The sequence below is a fragment of the Triticum aestivum genome, chromosome 6A, assembly GCF_018294505.1.
Source record: "Triticum aestivum cultivar Chinese Spring chromosome 6A, IWGSC CS RefSeq v2.1, whole genome shotgun sequence".
Lineage (NCBI taxonomy): Eukaryota > Viridiplantae > Streptophyta > Magnoliopsida > Poales > Poaceae > Triticum > Triticum aestivum.
The window spans coordinates 456,524,743-456,538,309 of record NC_057809.1 but is presented as its reverse complement, the minus strand read 5'-3'; positions in this window follow the sequence as shown (position 1 = coordinate 456,538,309).

Sequence of the window (13,567 nt, the reverse complement as noted above, 5' to 3'; positions counted from 1 at the left end):
GACGACGCGGCGGGGCGGCGGCGAGGCGGCGTGACGCGGGCAGCGGCGACGCTAGGGTTTCGGCGGGCGGGCTGGTGGGCTTCGGCGGCTCGGCGGGGTCGGCTTATAAAGGCCCCCCGGGCGGAGTCCCGTTCGGGTACGGCCCGGAGTCGGTTCGGATTTTTTTTAAAATTAATTGCGCACAGAAAAACTAACGAAAGAAATACTAAACGGACTCCAAAAATCTCGAAATAAATTTTCCCCGACTTCTAAAATCAAGCCGGACAAAGTGAACATTTATTTGGGGCCTAAATGCAATTTTGAAAAATGCACATTTTTTCCTAAATTCAAATAAAATAGCAAATAAAACCAAATAAAATCTTATTTGATTTTATTATTAAACCCTCAATATTTCTTTATTTTGGGAAAGTCATTTTATTCCCTCTCTTTTTTTGTAATAGAAATAATTGAAGATAAAATAAATAAAATCAAATGATCCTATTTTCAAAATTTGAGACAACTCAAATATGAAAATAACGAAATCCCCAACTCTCTCCGAGGGTCCTTGAGTTGCGTGAAATTTCTAGGATCAACCAAAATGCAATAAATATGGTATGCAATGATGATCTAGTGTATAACATTCCAAATTGAAAATTTGGGATGTTACAAACCTACCCCCTTAAGATGAATCTCGCCGTCGAGATTCTGGTTGGCTAGAAAATAGGTGAGGGTGGTCCTTCAGCAAATCTTCCTCTCGTTCCCAAGTGGCTTCATCCTCCGTGTGGTGGTTCCACTGAACCTTGCAAAATTTGATAACCTTGCTGCGGGTGACTCTACTAGCATATTCTAGAATCTTAACTGGTTTCTCCTCATAGGTCAAATCACTGTCCAACTGAATTGCTTCCAGTGGTACCGTATCTCTTAGCGGTATGTCAGCCATCTCTACGTGGCACTTCTTCAAATGGGATACATGAAACATGTCGCGAACTCCAGACAGTCCTTCGGGTAATTCCAACTTGTAGGCTACTTCTCCCATACGTTCCAAAACTTTGTATGAGCCTACAAAACGTGGCGCTAGTTTTCCCTTAACTCCAAAGCGCTTAACTCCTCGAAGTGGTGATACTCAAAGATAAACTCGGTCTCCAACTTTGTAAACTGTCTCCTTGCGTTTAGAATCTGCATAACTCTTCTGCCTGGATTGAGCTACCTTTAGCCTGTCGCGAATTAATTTCACTTTCTGTTCAGACTCCTTTATCAGATCCGGTCCAAACAACTGGCGATCTCCAACTTCATCCCAGGACAATGGGGTCCTGCACCTCCTTCCGTACAAGGCTTCGAAAGGGGCCATCTTCAAACTAGATTGGTAGCTGTTGTTGTAAGAGAACTCTGCATACGGCAAATTCTCGTCCCAACTAGATCCGTAATCTAGCGCACAAGCTCTTAGCATATCCTCCAAAATCTAATTGACTCTCTCGGTCTGTCCATCTGTCTGCGGATGGAAAGCTGTGCTAAACTCCAGTCTGGTACCCAAGGTTTCATGCAACTGATTCCAGAACTTTGAGGTAAATTGGGTTCCTCTATCTGATACTATGCTCCTTGGAACTCCATGCATACATACGATCCTGGTCATGTATATCTTTGCCAACTTTGCACTGGTATAGGTAGTCTTCACTGGAATGAAATGAGCTAACTTTGTCAAACGATCGACTACAACCCATATTGAGTCATAGCCTGAACGTGTTCTGGGCAATCCTGTAATGAAATCCATGCCTAGCTTATCCCACTTCCATTCGGGTATTGACAATGGTTGTAGCAATCCTACTGGCTTCTGATGCTCTGCCTTCACTCTCTGACATACATCACAAACTGCTATATACTCCGCAATATCCTTCTTCATTCCGGTCCACCAGAAAATATCCTTCAAATCCAAATACATCTTGGTATTTCCTGGGTGAATCGAGTATGGTGAGTCATGGGCCTCTTGCAGAATTAGCTTCCTGATCTCCGAATCATTTGGCCCATAAACACGGTCTTCAAACCATATGGTATCGTGCTCATCCTCATGAAATCCCTTAGCTTTTCCTTTGCTAATTTTCTCCTTAATAGAAGCAATCTCCTTGTCAGTCCTTTGGGCTTCTCTAATTTTATCCATCAATGTAGACTGAATCTCCAATGCTTCTACATAGCCTCTCGGGACTATTTCTAAACATAGCTCTCGAAGATTTTCGGCTAACTCCCTTGGTAAATCTCCCATCATTAAGGTGTTGATGTGGCTCTTACGGCTCAACGCGCCAGCTACTACGTTAGCCTTTCCTGGGTGATAATGCAATCTCATATCATAATCCTTGATGAGCTCCAACCATCTCCTTTGTCTGAGATTCAACTCCTTCTGTGTGAAAATATACTTCAGACTCTTATGATCCGTATACACTTCACAATGGTTTCCAATCAGAAAATGTCTCCAAGTCTTCAGTGCATGCACTACGGCTGCTAACTCCAAATCATGCGTAGCATAATTCAACTCATGAGGCTTAAGCTGTCGTGAGGCATATGAAACAACTCTTCCTTCCTGCATAAGCACTGCTCCAAGTCCTCGACGTGAAGCGTCACAATACACCTCATAATCCTTGGTCTGATCCGGTAAAATTAACACTGGTGAGGTAACCAAATGTTTCTTCAACTCCTGAAAACTAGCCTCACATTCATTCGTCCATATGAACTTGGTATCCTTCTTCAACAACTCCGTCATAGGCTTCGCAATCTTTGAGAAATTCTCAATAAACCTCCAGTAGTATCCTGCGAGTCCAAGAAAACTCCAGATCTCTCCCACGGTGGTTGGTGCTTCCCACTTGGTCACGATATCAACTTTAGTGGGATCTACTGCTATACCTTCTCCGGATATAACGTGTCCGAGAAATCCAACTTCCTTCAACCAAAACTCACATTTGCTAAACTTGGCATATAATTGATGTTCTCTGAGCTTTCCAAGAACCAAACGCAAATGTTCCTTATGCTCCTGTTCATTCTTTGAGTAAACCAGTATATCATCAATGAACACTACGACGAACTTATCCAAGAACTCCATAAACACTTTGTTCGTCATGTTCATAAAATATGCAGGTGCGTTAGTCAGACCAAATGACATAACGGTATACTCGTACAACCCATACCTGGTGGTAAAATCCGTCTTGGGTATATCCTGTTCCCGAATCTTCAACTGGTGGTATCCTGATCGCAGATCGATCTTGGAAAATACCTTAGCTCCTTGCAATCGATCAAACAGATCATTGATCATCGGTTGTGGGTACTTGTTATTGATGGTTACTTCATTCAATCCTCGATAATCGACAACCATCCTTAACGATCCATCCTTCTTTTCTACTAGAAGTATTGGCGATCCCCAAGGTGAAGAACTTGGGCGAATATATCCTTTATCCAGTAACTCCTTAATTTGCTTCTTAATTTCCACCAAATCTTTTGCAGGCATCCTATATGGTCTCTTTGATATTGGCCCTATGCCTGGCAATAGTTCAATCAAAAACTCAATATCTCTATCCGGTGGCATGCCTGGCAACTCTTTTGGAAATACTTCGGGGAAATCCTTCACTACTGGTACTTCCTCCTGCACAACTCCGGTTAAACAATTTATTTGAGTCCTCTTTGGCACATGTCGGGATACATACTTGATCCTTCTCCCTTCTGGGGTGGTAAGAAAAATTGACTTACTGGCACATTCAATATTCCCTTCATACTTTGACAACCAATCCATGCCTAATATCACATCCAATCCTTGGGATTCCAATACTATTAGGTCTGAGGGAAAAACATAGTTACCAATCCTTAATGGTAACCGATCACACCATAGACTAGCCATATATTCTGCTCCAGGCGAGGTTACTAACATGGGTGACCTAAGGGCTTGGGTTGGCAGTTTATACTTATCCACAAATCCCCTTGATATGTATGAATGCGATGCACCAGTATCGAAAAGAACGAGTGCAGTAAATGACTTAACCAAAAACTTACCGATTACTGCATCCGGCTGCTCTTCAACCTCCTCCACGTTAACGTGGTTCACCTGTCCCTTGCTGAAAGGGTTCGGCTTCTTCCCAGAGCTTCCATTGCCATTTCCATTCTGTGATTCAGGACATTCATTGGCATAATGTCCGGTCTTCTGGCACTTAAAGCAAGTGACTTGGCTCAGGTCTTTCTTGGCTGGGGTTGATGGGTTGGTGCGGTTCTGGCCGTTGCTTCCTCCATTCCCATTACCATTCTTGGGGCCATTGTGATTGTGCGAGCTACCTCCTCCATGGGTATGCTGAAAATGTCCTCCCGGCCTAGGGGTAAACCGTGGCTTCTGCTGAGCTCCTGAATTGTACTTTCCTTGTGCATACTTCCTCTTGCGATTCTCAATTTGCTGCTGCTTCCCTTCAATCATGAGAGCACGATCTACCAACTCCTGGTAGTTGTTGAAGGTTGCTACCATCAACTGCATGCTCAACTCATCATTCAGTCCTTCCAGAAATTTCTCCTGCTTAGTTGCGTCCGTAGCAACGTCATCTGGGGCATAACGTGCTAGCTTACTAAAGTCCTCCACATACTGGCCAACTGTCCGTCCTCCTTGGCAAGTTGCGAAACTCTCGCTTCTTCATGGCCATAGCTCCTGCTGAAACATGGGCAGTTCGAAAAGCCTGCTAAAACTGGTCCCATGTGATAGTATCGACAAGGAAAGTGGCTGTGAAATTCTCCCGCCATGATGTTGCGGGTCCTTCAAGCTGATGTGCAACAAACTTCACCTTTTTCGCATCCGTACATCCTGTTGTGGTCAACTCCCTAGCTGTCTTGCGAAGCCAATCATCTGCTACTATCGGCTCGATGCTACTGGAAAACACCGTCTGATTCAGCCTAAGAAAACGGGCTGAGTGATCAACAGGTGGTGGTGGCGGTGGGTTGTTGTTGTTGTTCCCTTGATTCTGATTCTGGACTAGCAACTGCATCAATGTGTTCTGCTGCTGGATCAACTGGGTGAGCTCCGGTGGGAAGGTAAATCCGGGGTCACGTCTCGGAGGCATCTGAGGGTTTAGAAAAGATGAGATTTAAGAATAGAGAGGGGTCTATAGAGAAAACACTACCCATATGCACATGAGGCAAAACAAACAATTCACTTCATTCAAACAATCAAACAAGGGCATACAAACGATCTAACTATCGCAAAAGTGATCGGACTACTATATTTACATGGTGGACTACTACTACTGATGGGGTGGTCTACTAGAAATATTCTTTGGTTGCAGACTCCATTATATCTGCTCCTGCTTCATCAACATAGTCATCATCGCTATCATCTGGATCCGAGTCGGTGTCGTCGATGATGATGTAGTCTTCCGGGCGAATCTCCTTAGGTTCTTCGTCTTCCTCTACTGGTGTAGGGCCTCCCATAAATATTCCAATCTTCATTGTTAGGTCGGCATTCTTATCCACTTATACTTCAATTTATTCTTCATAATCTTCACGTGTAGCCTTGAGTTCTTCCTCCAGTTCCTTGATTCTTGTCTTTGCCTTCTTCAGGTCTATCATGTCGGCGCACATCTGGTTCTCCTAACATCGAATGTGCTAGTTTAACTCCTGGATAAAAACTGCAACTGATCTATCCTTTCTGGTGCTGATCATCTCCCAATGCTCATCTCGGCGCCCACAAATCTGGTAGATAGTATCCTTGAGATCATTGCGGTAGACTTCTCCAATGCGTCCCATGGTGATGTGAGCTGCCATGCTCTTTCCTAGACTCCAAGTTGGTGCATCAAAAGAAAACTCTATGGGCTCAGTGACTGGCATGAACGTCCTCCCTGGAATTTGAACTTGAATCATCCAGCGCTCTTCTTCAAGTAAAGTAGCGTTGTAGGTTCCGGTGAAACTTGGTACTCCTATGTTCAGATATCTAGTGACTTCCTTCAAGTGACGTCCAAAGGGTGTATCTTCATCCGGTTGCGTGAATTTGTTCCTTGCATCCGCCATCCTAAAAGAGTAGAAAAGATGAGAAGTCAGAAAAGAGAAGAGAGTGAGTAGTGATCTAGGTCTTTAGCTTAGTGGTCGTGTCCTACAGTTAGCGTGTGCTCTAATATCATCTTGTAGCGACCAGACCTCAAACGGTCCAATCTCTATGCTCCGGTGTCATCCCTGAATCAGTAATGCTGACACCACACAGTACTTGAAGGATTTATAACAAAGTAGCAATCACACACTTATTACATCGAGTGTCTCAAAAGAGAACTTATTACAATAAATATGGCTTAAGGCCATCTAATAACGATAACAGCGGAAGGCTTGGAAGATAAGTGAGTCCATCAACTCCAACGACATCACTGAGTATAGAACCACGACCTAAAACTCCTTAATCATCGTCTAAAAAGTCTGCAACATTAACGTTGCAGCCCAAAAACGGGTCAACACATGGAATATGGTGGCAATGTAACACATAGAGAGTAATGGAAAGAAACAGCTATTCTACATGCATATTTGGCTGGTGGAAAGCTCTATGGTTACAGTTTTTGCGAAAAGCTAATTTTTCCCTACTGCAAAGGAATAAACTTATTTAACTATCATGGTGGTTGTTAAACATTGAGAATGGTTGACAGAATCCTCAATCCCAATTAAGCATCATCATTAAACAAACCCATCAAAATTAAACTTCATAGTAACATGTTGAGATTCACATGATAATCTAGGTACTAGATACTCAAGATGTCCATAACCGGGGACACGGCTAACCATGATTAGTTTATACACTCTGCAGAGGTTTGTGCACTTTTCCCCACAAGACTCGATCTCCTCCGTTGGATTTCTCGCACTACATGGTGTTTGAGAAACGGATGACCGAGACATAGTCTTTCAGAAGCGCTAGCACCTTACGATGGGTAGACCGTACCACCTACATCCCCTACATCTGCTAGTCTACCACTGTAAGAGTTCGCACAACTTAGTCGACTATGCTAGAGCCCATAATAGCTTGTGGCTGCACACGGAAGTTTCTAGCATGACATGATCCCTTTGAGCCTGGGTGGCGGTCGAAAAGAAAACAGGCAATCCTGGAATACCCAGGTACCTCAATCCACCCAGATGTGTGTTTAAGTTGCCACCTTAAGTAAACCATTAATTAACAATCTCACATCTGTCATGGATACACTCACCCAATCCACATCTATTAGCATAGCATGGCATAATAAGCAACGTAGAAGTAACTCCCAAAGGTTTGATAATAAACAGGTAATAGGTACTACCTCAACTACTTCCCAAACCCACAATTTAATTAGATCCTAATCATGCAATGTGTAAGGATTGATCTAATGCAATAAAACTGGGTAGTAGGAGGTATGATCAAAGTGTTACTTGCCTTGCTGATGATCCGGGAAACCTAGCGATTTGAAGTAACAAGCGGCGCACTCCGGGTACTCTATCGCAAACAAACAAGCACACAATAAGTACTCAACTGATGCACAGGTAAAACTTAAATAAGAGATCTAACCAAAAGGTTCAACTTAAGAACTCCGGTCGGCAAAAAGAATCAAATCGAATGAAGCAACAAAAGGCAAACAGCAAAAGAAACAAGCTTCGTTTACTATTCTGGATCTAAGGCAATTTTTACAGAAGCAAAAACGTGTTTAAGTTGGTTAAACAGAAAGAGGGTTTCGAGACGAAACTCCAGGCGCTTGAATCGCCTGATTCCGAGAAACGAGCGAAAAGTTAAACTAAAACGAAAAACGGATCAGAAATCGCGATCACAAATAATCGCGGAAAATCCAAAAAAAGAAAAACGACGAACAGATTAACGAACGAACGTTCGTTATCTGGATCTAAATGACGAACACGTTTGTTAAAACGAACGAACGAGCGAACGCTCGCTAAATAAACTAAACCGTAAAAAAATCGATCTAATAAAAAAACGGATCTAAAAAACCGTGGTTTTTTTTTAAAAAAAACGGGCGGTTTTCTGAAGAAAACCACCGGCGACGGCGGCTACCTCGGGCGGCGGGACGACGGCGAGGCGGCACGGCGGTGGGGCGGCGGCGAAGCTAGGGTTTCGGCAAGCGGGCTGGTGGGCTTCGGCGGCTCGGCGGGGTCGGCTTATAAAGGCCCCCCGGGCAGAGTCCCGCTCGGGTATGGCCCGGAGTCGGTTCAGATTTTTTTAAAAATTAATTCCGCGCAGAAAAACTGACGAAAGAAATACTAAACGGACTCCAAAAATCCTGAAATAAATTTTCCCCGACTTCTAAAATCAAGCCGGACAAAGTGAACATTTATTTGGGGCCTAAACGCAATTTTGAAAAACGCACATTTTTTTCCTAAATTCAAATAAAATAGCAAATAAAACCAAATAAAATCTTATTTGATTTTATTATTAAACCCTCAATATTTCTTTATTTTGGGAAAGTCATTTTACTCCCTCTCTCATTTTTTTTGTAATAGAAATAATTGAAGATAAAATAAATAAAATCAAATGATCCTATTTTCAAAATTTGAGACAACTCAAATATGAAAATAACGAAATCCCCAACTCCCTCTGAGCGTCCTTGAGTTGCGTGAAATTTTTAGGATCAATCAAAATGCAATAAATATGGTATGCAATGATGATCTAGTGTATAACATTCCAAATTGAAAATTTGGGATGTTACAGTTAGTTTATAATCTTTGCTAAAAACTTGAATGATGGCTTTACATATTTACAACAACAAGAGCACACAGAGTTTGTAAAAGTTTTTCTTTATCACTTTCAGTTTGTCAACTGAATTGCTTGAGGACAAGCAAAGGTTTAAGCTTGGGGGAGTTGATACGTCTCCGTCGTATCTACTTTTCCAAACACTTTTGCCCTTGTTTTGGACTCTAACTTGCATGATTTGAATGGAACTAACTCGGACTGACGCTGTTTTCAGCAGAATTGCCATGGTGTTATTTATGTGCAGAAACAAAAGTTCTCGGAAGGACCTGAAACTTCACGGAACATCTTTTTGGAAAAAATAAAAAATCCTTGCAAAAGACGAAGACCAGGGGGCCAACACCCTAGCCACGAGGGTGGGGGCGCGCCCCCTACCTCGTGGGCCCCCTGGAGCTCCTCCGACCTCAACTCCAACCCTATATATTTGCTTTCGGGGAGAAAAAAATAAAGGAGAAGGATTCATCGCGTTTTACGATACGGAGCCGCCGCCAAGCGCTAAAACCTCTCGGGAGGGCTGATCTGGAGTCCGTTCGGGGCTCCAGAGAGGGGAATCCATCGCCATCGTCATCATCAACCATCCTCCATCACCAATTTCATGATGCTCACCGCCGTGCATGAGTAATTCCATCATAGGCTTGCTGGACGGTGATGGGTTGGATGAGATTTATCATGTAATCGAGTTAGTTTTGTTAGGGTTTGATCCCTAGTATCCACTATGTTCTGAGATTGATGTTGCTATGACTTTGCTATGCTTAATGCTTTTCACTTGGGCCCGAGTGCCATGATTTCACACCTGAACCTATTATGTTTTCATGAATATATGAGAGTTCTTGATCCTATCTTGCAAGTCTATAGTCACCTACTATGTGTTATGATCCGACAACCCCGAAGTGACAATAATCGGGACCACTCCCGGTGATGACCATAGTTTGAGGAGTTCATGTATTCACTATGTGCTAATGCTTTGGTCCGGTACTCTATTAAAAGGAGGCCTTAATATCCCTTAGTTTCCGCTAGGACCCCGCTGCCACGGGAGGGTAGGACAAAAGATGTCATGCAAGTTCTTTTCCATAAGCACGTATGACTATATTCGGAATACATGCCTACATTACATTGATGAATTGGAGCTAGTCCTTTGTCACCCTAGGTTATGACTATTACATGATGAACCGCATCCGGCATAATTCTCTATCACCGATCCATTCCCTATGAGCTTTCCATCTATTGTTCTTCCCTTATTTACTTTTTCGTTGCTATTGTTATCATCACTACGAAATACCAAAAACACTACTTTTGCTACCATTACCTTTTGCTATTGTTACCACTACTATCATATTACTTTGCTACTAAATTCTTTACTGTAGATATTAAGTTTCCAGGTGTGGTTGAATTGACACTCAACTGCTAATACTTGAGAATATTCTTTGGCTCCCCTTGTGTCGAATCAATAAATTTGGGTTGAATACTCTACCCTCGAAAACTGTTGCGATCCCCTATACTTGTGGGTTATCATCGAGCAATTGATAGAATTGAGCATAGTTATGAGAATATCTAGGTATGATCATGTATATAGGCATCACGTCCATGACAAGTAGACCGAAACGATTCTGCATCTACTACTATTACTCCACACATTGACCGCTATCCAACTTGCATCTAGAGTATTAAGTTCATAAGAACAAAGTAATGCTTTAAGTAAGATGACATGATGTAGAGGGATAAACTCATGCAATATGATATAAACCCCATTTTTTTATCCTCGATGGCAACAATACAATACGTGCCTTGCTGCCCCTGCTGTCACTAGGAAAGGACACCGCAATATTGAACCCAAAGCTAAGCACTTCTCCCATTGCAAGAAAGATTAATCTAGTAGGCCAAACCAAACTGATAATTCGATGAGACTTGCATAACCAATCATACATAAAAGAATTCAGTGGAGATTTAGATATTGTTCATAGATAAACTTGATCATAAACCCACAATTCACCGGATCTTGACAAACACACCGCAAAAGAAGATTACAGCGAATAGATCTTCAAGAAAATCGAGGAGAACTTTGTATTGAGATTCAAAGAGAGAGAAGAAGCCATCTAGCTAATAACTATGGACCCGAAGGTCTGAAGTAAACTACTCACACATCACCGGAGAGGCCATGGAGTTGATGTAGAGGCCTCCATGATCAATGCCCCCTCTGGAGGAGCTCCGGAAAAGGCCCCAAGATGGGATCTCTCGGGTACAGAAGATTGCGGTGGTGGAATTAGGTTTTCATGGTGCTGCTGGTTGTTTGCGGGATACGCGGACTTATATAGGAGGAAGAAGTAGGTCGGTGGAGCAAAGAGGGGCCCACGAGGGTGGAGGGCGCACCCAGGGGGTAGGCGCGCCCCCTGCCTCGTGGCCTCCTCTATTGTTTTTTGACGCCCACTCCAAGTCTCCTGGATCATGTTTGTTGAGAAAATCACGTTCCCGAAGGTTTCATTCTATTTGGACTTCGTCTGTATCGGATTTCGGGTTCCGGCAGACCCTTGAGGTTCGAACACTGGGGTGCGCGTGGAGATTTCGCCTTCTACTTACCTGCACCCCTCCGCCTCGCTGAGATCTAAGCTATGGGAAGAACAGCACAAGAGACACAGGGTTTATACTGGTTCGGGCCATCGTTGTGGTGTAATACCCTACTCCAGTGTGTGGTGTGGTGGATTGCCCCTTGGGCTGATGATGATGACCAATACAAGGAAGAACAGCCTCGCGAGGGTCTGTTCTTGGTTGGGAGGATGAACTGCTAGGGGGAGTTCAGTCACCCTTCTCTCTCTCTCTCTTCTCGATTCTCTCTCTGATTTCTGATCTCCCATTTCCGATCCTTGATCCTCGATGCTCGATCTCCAACCTCCTCTCCCTGTGGGTGGCTGGTCCTATTTATATGCAAAGGCCCTGGGCCTCTTCCCAAATATTGAGCGGGAAGGGCGCCAACAATTGGCCATTTTGAAGGGGAACATCTAGTACACTTATCCTGACTAAAGTTGGTCCTCGCCTGCACAAAGCTCTGGTGGTGACGCCGTCTTGGGCTCCACGATGACCTCCGTCCTGCAGTCCTCCTGGTCTTGATCTTGTTGCACCAAAATGGCAACCTTTGCCTGATGCCTCGGTACCCCACGGTTGCGCTTGCCCCCTTTGCTCCAAAGGGGAAAGGAGGACACTGCGCGGGCTGGCGCCTGCCTGGCGCCCTTGGTCATCATGGCTTGCGTCACGGGCACCTCGTGAGGTACCCCGCCTTGATCTCTCCGCGTCCTCGCGAGCCAGCCTGGTGAGGCCGTGCCTGAGGAAGCTCCGTGTCATCCGCCCCGCGAGGCTTGGCCCCTCGCGAGGGTCTTGGGTCTATGTTGATGAAGATGGGCCGTGCTGGGCCCCCCTTTGAGCCACGCCGCAGGCCGCAGGCAGGCAAGTCTGGGGACCCTTGTTCCCAGAACACCGACAGTAGCCCCCGGGCCCAAGGCGCATCCGGACTTGGCCGTGCAGGGAGGCGAAAGGGCAAGGGCGAGGCGCCGCGGGCCCTAACAGCCCGCGGCCTCAGGCGCCGCGTGGCGGTTGATTGGACGTGGGCGCCTCAGCAACCGCACGAGTTGATAAAGGAGCGGCATCTACCCAGGCTTTGCTTTTTGCTTTCTCCAGTTGCTGCTCAGATCCCCTTTCTTGCGCCCCTCCTTCCTTCCTCCAAAATTTCCAGATCTACTCCGACCGCGTGACCTAGGAAGCCATGGCGCCTCGTCAGTCCCCGGCCGGAGCTTGGTACTCGTCTGCCTTGGACTCGCCGAATGTGTCGGAGGCGAGCCTCGCCCGGTTGCGCCGGATGGCGGCGGCGCAGGGCATCGACGGGGCGAAGGTGTTCAAGGCCGGCTCCGCCACCCCTGAGGGCCAAGGGAGCACCTTCTATCCGTTCTTTGTAAGCGCCATTGCTGCTGGCCTGGTGCCTCCCTTCTCCGAGTTCTTCTTCTCTGTCCTCCGCCATTATAAGCTACAGGCTCTGCATCTCCACCCCAACTCCGTCCTTCTCCTGGCAATCTTTGCCTATTACTGCGAGGCTCACGTAGGGGTGCAGCCCTCGGTGGCATTGCTGCGCCACTATTTCTACCTCCGGACCTCTCGCGGTCCTGCTTCCGCGTGCGCGAGCTTCATCGCGTACGGCGGCGCCATTGCCATTTCGAACCCCGGGAAAAGGATTGAGGGCTTCAGGAGCAAGTGGGTCTTGGCGGATGCTGGGCGCATCCACCCTCGGCTGATCTTGCCCACGGAGCAACCCACAAGCTCCAGCGATTGGGGTCGAGCGGAGCTCGCGGACCCCCGCGTGAAGCTGGTGTTGGAGAAGATGGACGCGGATGTGAGGCCGGCCAACATGGTGGCGGCGAAGCTGACCGACGCGTCGCTGCTGTGGGAATTCCAGGAGCACCAGCTGGCTCCGCTTCGACAGTACTCACTTCCGATGTGGAGGCCCCATCCGAGCCCCGCGGCCTTGGCCGATGGAGATCTGGCTGCGGTCCTCCAATCTCTGGTCGGGGGCGATGTGGCGAGGTTGGAGGGCGCTCCTACGCCCTTGTTCCTCCGCGACGACTGGGAGCAGGTAGTGGAGTCCATGCCCGTCTTCAACGGGGACGGGCCCGTGCCCATGAAAACTCCCAAGGAATCGGTGGACGTGCCCTCCGACGACTCCAGCGAAGAGTTGGGAGGAGGGGAGCGGGAAAAGGGCCTGACTCCCAGGCGACTGACGGAGAGTCGAGGGCTCCCTTCCCCCGGCGCAGGTCCCGCATTCTCCGCCTCTCTCCGAGCGATGACGACGAGGATGATGACGAGCAGGACGGCGGGAGCTTGCCCCTGATCCCGAAGAAG